General features: G+C 47.3%; 2 non-coding genes across 2 annotated transcripts; both read left to right on the forward strand.

Moving 5' to 3' along the window:
* The first annotated feature begins 1,325 nt into the window (after positions 1 to 1,325).
* Positions 1,326 to 1,399, forward strand: TRNAN-GUU (transfer RNA asparagine (anticodon GUU)). The gene has a single exon. It is a non-coding gene; the product is annotated as a tRNA-Asn (tRNA).
* Positions 1,400 to 1,655: 256 nt separating this feature from the next.
* On the forward strand, positions 1,656 to 1,728 carry TRNAV-AAC (transfer RNA valine (anticodon AAC)). The gene has a single exon. It is a non-coding gene; the product is annotated as a tRNA-Val (tRNA).
* Positions 1,729 to 7,271: the final 5,543 nt, after the last annotated feature.

A 7,271-nucleotide genomic window follows, 5' to 3' on the forward strand; every position in this document is an offset into this window, starting at 1 on the left:
CATGATGACTATTCTTGATGATGTCTATGTCCTTGATGTGCCTAAAGACAGTTTCCAGGATTAGCTGATTTATCACTATCTCAGGGATCAAGGTGAAGGTGATTGGTCTGTAGCTCCCTAGGTCACCCCTCTTACCCTTCTTGGAGATGGGGGTGGCAAATACTTTCCTCCAGTCCTTGGGCACTTCTCCCAGTTGCCATGATTAATCAAAGATGATTGAGACTGACCTTGCAATAACATCTGCCAGCTCTCTCAGCAATGTGGATACATCCTATCAGGGTCAACTGACTTATGTATCTGCAAGTTTCTTAAGTATTCCTTGACCTGATCCTCAGCCACCAAGGGTACATCTTCCTCACTCCAGCCTTTTTCTTCTGTCTCTGGGACGTGGGATTCCCAAAGGCAAATTATACTCCTTCAACACCATTTGGTTTTCACAACTCACATTAGCTGTTGTTGTCACCTCATTACCTTTTGGGTGGCAGCAAAATGATTGTTTATAATTCATTTTATAGACTTTGTAGAGCTGAACCAAGGCTGCCTGGGGAGCATGTTCCCAAGTCTTCCCCTCTGCTCTTCTTTGAAGATATTTCTTTTGCCCTGACTTGTTTCTGTCAGTGTTTCCACTTTCCATTAGACCTTGCAGATAATTACCAAAGATCTTTCAATATTGTGGGATGATTTTTGTCTGTTTTTCTGGTCAAGTCTCTGGTCACAACTAGCCCTTTTAGTATTGAAGTACAGGAAGAAAAGATGTTGGATATTTTGGTTATGTGCTAAGGAATAAGTCAATACTCATTTTTTGTCTTCCTCGTCCTTGGCATGCACTCACAGAGCTCTCACTGGCCGGTCAGAGACAGAAGCTGTCAGGTTCCCACCCTCAGCTGTCAGTAGACAGAACTTTAAACCTTATTTTTGTCTTTACAGTTCCCCTCTTCCTTGCTCCTGCGTGGAATGCCGCAGAAACAACAAGGGGGGAGGGGGAAAGGAATATTCTTCAAACGGAAATAGACACCAAAGGTGGTGATTAAAACCCCCAGTCCTCCTCTCCCACCACACCCACCCGCGAAGTGCTGAAGGAGCAGCAGCAGGAATGCAGCGCGAAACGCTCACGAGGTGACAGAAGGACCTCCGGGGGTGCGCCGGCAGAGCCCTGCTCCCTGCTCCCTGCTCCCTGCTCCCTGCTCCCTGCTCCCTGCTCCCTGCTCCCTGCTCCCTGCTCCCTGCTCCCTGCTCCCTGCTCCCTGCTCGGCCGTGCAGCCACCGCCCCAACCCGAGCCTGATGCGGAAATCAGCAGCTGCTGGGCAAGGAAAGAGGCCAGCGCGTCTCTGTGGCGCAATCGGTTAGCGCGTTCGGCTGTTAACCGAAAGGTTGGTGGTTCGAGCCCACCCAGGGACGAGGCGCTACATTTTATGACGCAAGGGTATTTTTCGATCTCGGCGTGTGAAGTTTCGTGAAGGCTGCTTCTCGTCTCAGCTGCCTTTATGCTGCTGGGAACTGCTTGAGGCCTTCTTTCAGCCCCATGGGTCTGCTCTTCACTGAAAGAACTTACCCTGTGCGCAGTTTCTATCGCAGGGTCACGGCAGTATTCTGTCGTACTATGCTCCCTGTGCCCTGTCAAGAGGGACTGCGGAAGCAAAACAACCCAACGGCGGTTTCCGTAGTGTAGTGGTTATCACGTTCGCCTAACACGCGAAAGGTCCCCGGTTCGAAACCGGGCGGAAACACCAGTTTTTCTTTCCGCGGACTGCGCCAGATTTTTCCGCTTTCTTCTTTAAAACCTCTCTGTACTCGTGACGCGGTCCCGGGCCGCAGGCAGCCGCGCGTCGTGGGGACGCGTGCTGTGGTGAGGCACAAACGCGCCCGGGGCCGGGAGTCGAGGGAGGCGGCCCGCGCCGTGACTGGGCACGCAGAGCTGCTGCAAGAGCAAGGCTCGGGGCTTCGCTTGGAGGAACTGGTTCATTTCATTCCTTTCAGCAAGCTTCAGCTCTACAGACAGACTTTTTCCCGCTGCGTGGAAAGATAACCTGAAAGCCAAGTGAGTCTCAGCTGGAGTACTCTGAACATTATAGAGTCATAGAATGGTTTGGGTTGGAAGGGACCTAGCCCTTCCTGCACCAACTTCCTTGCAATGAGAAGGGACATCTTCAGAGAAAAGCTTCAAAAATAGTCTAATTCCACCACCAATTTTTCACTGTTTGCCCCTGAAGGGCCATAGGTATGGATGTTTGGTTAGCCCAAGAACTGCTGAAGTTTTGGCTGGAGATAATGCCAATTGTAACATTCATGGTGCTGTTGCACAAAGCATTTAAAATCTCATCTTCCCATGGCAAAGCAAGGCAGAGGGAAGGGGTGGGGGGAAGGAAATACAGAAATTGTTTAAAATTCTAATTTAGAAAATTCATCTTTCTCCATGACTTAAGTCTCTTGCTCTGATAGACCCAATAGAAAAAGCAAGCTAGTGAAAATATGTAAACAGAAAAGTAAAGCAGCCTACCCAAAAAGTTGCAGTATGGAAGAGATGTAAAACTGATGAAAAGCCTGAATACATACTTCACACATAAAGTTGTGGCCCATCCTTTCTCTAATCTAAGGAGGCTGAACACACAGCCCACTGAAAGAATCACACAGAATCACAGAATCATCTGGGTTGGAAGGGTCATGTAGTTCAACCCCCTCTGCAGCAACCAGGAGTACCCTCAACTAGATCAGGTTGCTCAGAGCCCTGTTGAGCCTCACCTTGAATATCTCCAGAGATGGGGCCCCAACCACCTCCCTGAGCAACTTGTTCCACTGTTCAATTACCCTCATGGTAAAGGACCTGTACCTAACATCCAATCTAAATCTGCTCTTCTCTAGTCTTAAGGCATTGCCCCTCGTCCTATCACTACAGTCCTCTGTAAACAGTCTCTCTCCATCCTTCTTGTAGACCCCCTTCAGGTATTGGAAAGCTGCTATTAGGTCTCTCTGGAGCCTCCTCTTCTCCAGGCTGAACAACCCCAGCTCCCTCAGCCTGTCTTTGTAGCAGAGGTGCTTCAATCCCTTGGTCATTTTATGGCCCTCCTCTGGACCTGCTCCATTAGGTCCATGTCCTTCCTCTACTGAGGGCTCCAGACCTGGATGCAGTACTCCAGGTGAGGTCTCACCAGAGCAAAGTGGCAGAATCACCTCCCTGGGTCTGCTGGCAACACATCTTTTGATGCAGCCCAGGATGTGATTTGCCTTCTGGGCTGCAAGTGCACACTGCCTGCTCATGTCCAGCCTCTCACCCATCAGCACCCCCAAGTCATTTTCCTCAGGGCTGCTTTCTATCACCTCCTCCCCCAGTCTGTATTGACAGTGAGGATTGCTCTGGCCCAGGTGCAGAACCTTGCTCCTAGTAAAGCTACGCTGGCTGGCTTGAATCCTGTCCTCCATGTGCCTTAGCACATCATCTAGGAGGAATACAAAATAATTTGGTGCTCTCCTACTCTTCAGTTCTCATCTCTGGCAATTACACTGAAGAGCTCTGCAAGAGGACCAGTCACCAGGGCCAAAATTAGTAATCCTAGAATGGGTCGAGTTGGAAAGGACCTGTAGCAGCCCACTACAGGACCTTAAAGGTCATCCAATCTCCCTGCCATGGGTAGTGCCACTTTCTGACAGATCGGGTTGCTCAAAGCCCCATCCAAACTGACCTAGAACACTTCCAGGGAAGGAGCATCCACAACTACTGTAGGCAACCCATTCCAGTGCCTGGCTAACCTCATGGTGAAGAACTTCCTTACATCTAATGTACACCTACCTTATTTCAGTTAAAGCCATTACCCCTTGTCCTATAACTACACTTCCTGAGAGAGCTCCTCCTTATCTTTCCTGTAAGCCTCCTTTAAGTATGGAAAGGCTGCTTCAAAGTTTTGCAGGAGCAACCTCAACCCTCAGCCAGTCTTCATATGGGAGGTGTTCCAGCCTCCTGATCATTTCTGTGCCCTGCCTGCCCCACCACTGAATCCACTGAAGCAGAACCATGTCTTACTTATGCTGGGGGCCCCAGAACTGAACACAATACTGCATGTGGAGTCTCATGAGTGGAGTAGAGGATTAAAATCACCTCCCTTGAAGTGCTGGCCACACTGCTTTTGGTGTACCCCAGGACAGGACTGGCTTTCTGGGATGTTAGGACATGTTGCTGACTCATATTCAGGTTTTTGTCCACCAACATCCCCAAGTCCATTTCTGCAGGGCTGCTCTCAATCTGCTCATCACATAGCCTGTGAAAGGCCCACTTCTCTAGCCTGTCAAGGCCCCTCTGGATGGCATCACTTCCCTCCAGAGTACTGACTACACTACCCAGCTTGGTGTCATCTGCCAGCTCACTGATTGTGCACTCAATTCCGCTGCCCGTGCTGCGAAGATGTCAAACAGCACTGGTCCCAGTACCCAGTATTAACATCTGAGAATGGCCAGTCATCACTGGTTTCAATTCTGACATTGAGCCATTGACTACAACATTTGGGAATGCTCATTTTTGATGAAAGCTCATTTTCTGAAGAGGAATGGGGAGATGCTTCCTCACCAGGTACTTCTGCAGTGGGTTTCCCAGCATATTGCCACCCCTTCTAGCTCACAGGTTATTTGAACATGCTGCCTACTTGCCCCCTCTCTAAGCTGGACATGATTATAGCTAGCCCAAACTCTCTCTGAGACATTGTAGAAGCCCCATTAGATAGTCACCTACACAAAAGAGTAATATAGACCCATGTCCAGGGAGAAACATCTCTGGAGTATTTCCTCCGTCTTTCTCTAGAAAATGTAAGTTGGAGGCACCTGGCCCCCAAAATGTAGGTCAGGCCTGCTGCTTCAGACTTCTTTCCCATTATCCACTGTCCTTCATGAACTCCCGTGGCTCCACCATGTTCTAGTGCACTACACAGCTTCAGTATCTCCCCTGTAAACAACTACACTGTGTTTGTACATAGTGGTGCAAAGCTAAGCATGCTGCAAACTTCAGCCCTGTAACCCTGTTACCCTTGTTCTCTCTCTGCCCTGCCTGCACACTGTCTTAGATCTATACTTAGGCTGTAAGCTCTTCTACTCTGAGACTGAGTCCTGGTGGACTTTAAAGCACAACAAACACTTAGAGTTGTATAATCTGCTCCGGAGGCAACATCCTTTGCTCTGAGCACAAAGGGGCTCACGTGGAGAACAGCAGCCATTTAGCTCTGCAAAGGAGCACAGACAAGACACGCTCACTCATCAATACATTGTCAGGAAGGAAATAATTATTTAAAGCAAAAACCAGTCCTGGAAAAATAATAATTCCAATAGCTAGCCATGAAAAAAAAAACCCAAACACATCAAAATCAGATTTGTAATGAATACCACAATGAATTTCTAGAACAGTGCTCTAGCAGGTATACAGCTAAAAATCCATCCAGGCAGCTCCTCTGCAGATGGGCTGACTTATTCTAGGCAGGATGCGAGAAGGCGGCGCTTTTTTTTCCCCATGCTCTTCGACAAAAACTGTTTGAATACATCATGAAGTAGCAAGATCTGAACCAGAGTGCTACCTCCACCGCAGAGCTGACTCTGAGCTAAAAGCTGTAAATCTGCAAGTGCCACAATTGTGCCTTTCTCAAATCAGGAAGACGCCAACTGCCAAGATGATGTGATACGAAAGATGAAGAAACGTGTAAAATAGAATCTCTTCAAGTGCTCACAGACATTAGACTTGCGGAAATTCACCCTGGAACACTGATAAAACCTCCAAAACACAGTGACTAACTTCTGCTCACCAATCATATTTGCTGTATGTCCACCTAATGTATTCCCGACAGAAAACTAATACACCACTTTGTATTCTCCTTATGGCATGTAAAGCCCTGCAGCTCAAAACTAGTTCCAAACAAAGTCCAGTAACTGCCAAACTCCAACAGGTATCTTTGGTAATGAATTTTACATTCAATCTTACACTTCCACAGCATTAGACCAGCAAAAGGCCTATGGAAACAGATCTGCACAGGGTTACCTTTGGTTAATGATTTCAGGAAAAAAGGAAGCAAAGAACTTACAGCACCATCAGATTTAGTTTCATGCTTTAATCTCAAGCACTATTTATTTGTTCTTGGAGCTTCTACACATATGTGCACCCCACGCTGTACCCCACACAGCTGCAGAACAAGGAAGGACCTGTAACATCAGTTTGCAGAGGTGCTGCTTGACCAGATTCTTGCTGCTCTCTAGGCATATAAGCCCAGCAGATGGGCCCCCATACTCTTCTCTGCTTTTAACCTTACTATGATCCTTTCCACCAGGATTTTCCCATCTTCTAGAGGGGTCTCTTCCTGATGTTGCCCTTTGCATTCTGAGTCACGCCAACCCCAGGCTCGCTTCTTCACTCATCTCCAAGTGTGTATCACATGTGAAGACAGTGGTGGAGTTCCCACTCCACAGATGCAGGTACCTGCAATCCAGTCTGTCACAGACACCATCTACACTTGAAGGCAGCTCCCCACTGCTTGGGGAAACCTCTGCAACAAGTAGCCAGGGTTGGGAGACACATCACTTTTTACTGGTGTGCACATGTAGAAGCCATTGGCTGGAAAACTACTCCAGTCCTACAGAAGCACCTGTGATATTCACTGATAAATCAAACTCTTAAGTTTGGTCAGCATTTTGTTTTTTAATAAAAGAATTCACAAACAGGCAAACCAGTTCCATCAGCAGTACACTAGCACTTTACATTCAGAATCCCTTCACCTGTTTCCTATTGCAGCATTTAAAACAAACAAGGAACTCCAGTTCTTTCCAAAGACTTGGATTTCAAGAATGAAACCATTTATTGCCTGAAGTGCCAGTTTGATAAGCATGTACCTAATTGCAACAGAAACACCTTGGCAGGGCAAGTTCAGTGCTGCTGACAGTTTTTCCCAAACTTTTTGACTCGGGCTGCAGCAATCCAAGACCATTTAAATCTGTAGCCATGCTTTTGTAACAACAGTTATGTTGAACTGCACCTATTGGAGGAGTAAGGATGAGGACTTGAGAAACAACCAGGCTGAGAAGAATATTCTGACAAATTGTATTTTCAGTTACTGTTATAGGTTTAGGACTAATGTCCTATTATAAAAAAGTTTTCCATAGTATTCCAGAGCACCAGGGGGCTGAACAATTCCCAGGAGGTTGCACAAGACATTACAAAATATTTTTATCCCATTCCATCCCCCTGCAAATCTCTATATAATCTGAAGTTACAGCTTGTTCTTTCTCTTTCTCTCCCTTATGCTCCTCT

Source organism: Dryobates pubescens, chromosome 10 (genome assembly GCF_014839835.1).
Source record: "Dryobates pubescens isolate bDryPub1 chromosome 10, bDryPub1.pri, whole genome shotgun sequence".
Lineage (NCBI taxonomy): Eukaryota > Metazoa > Chordata > Aves > Piciformes > Picidae > Dryobates > Dryobates pubescens.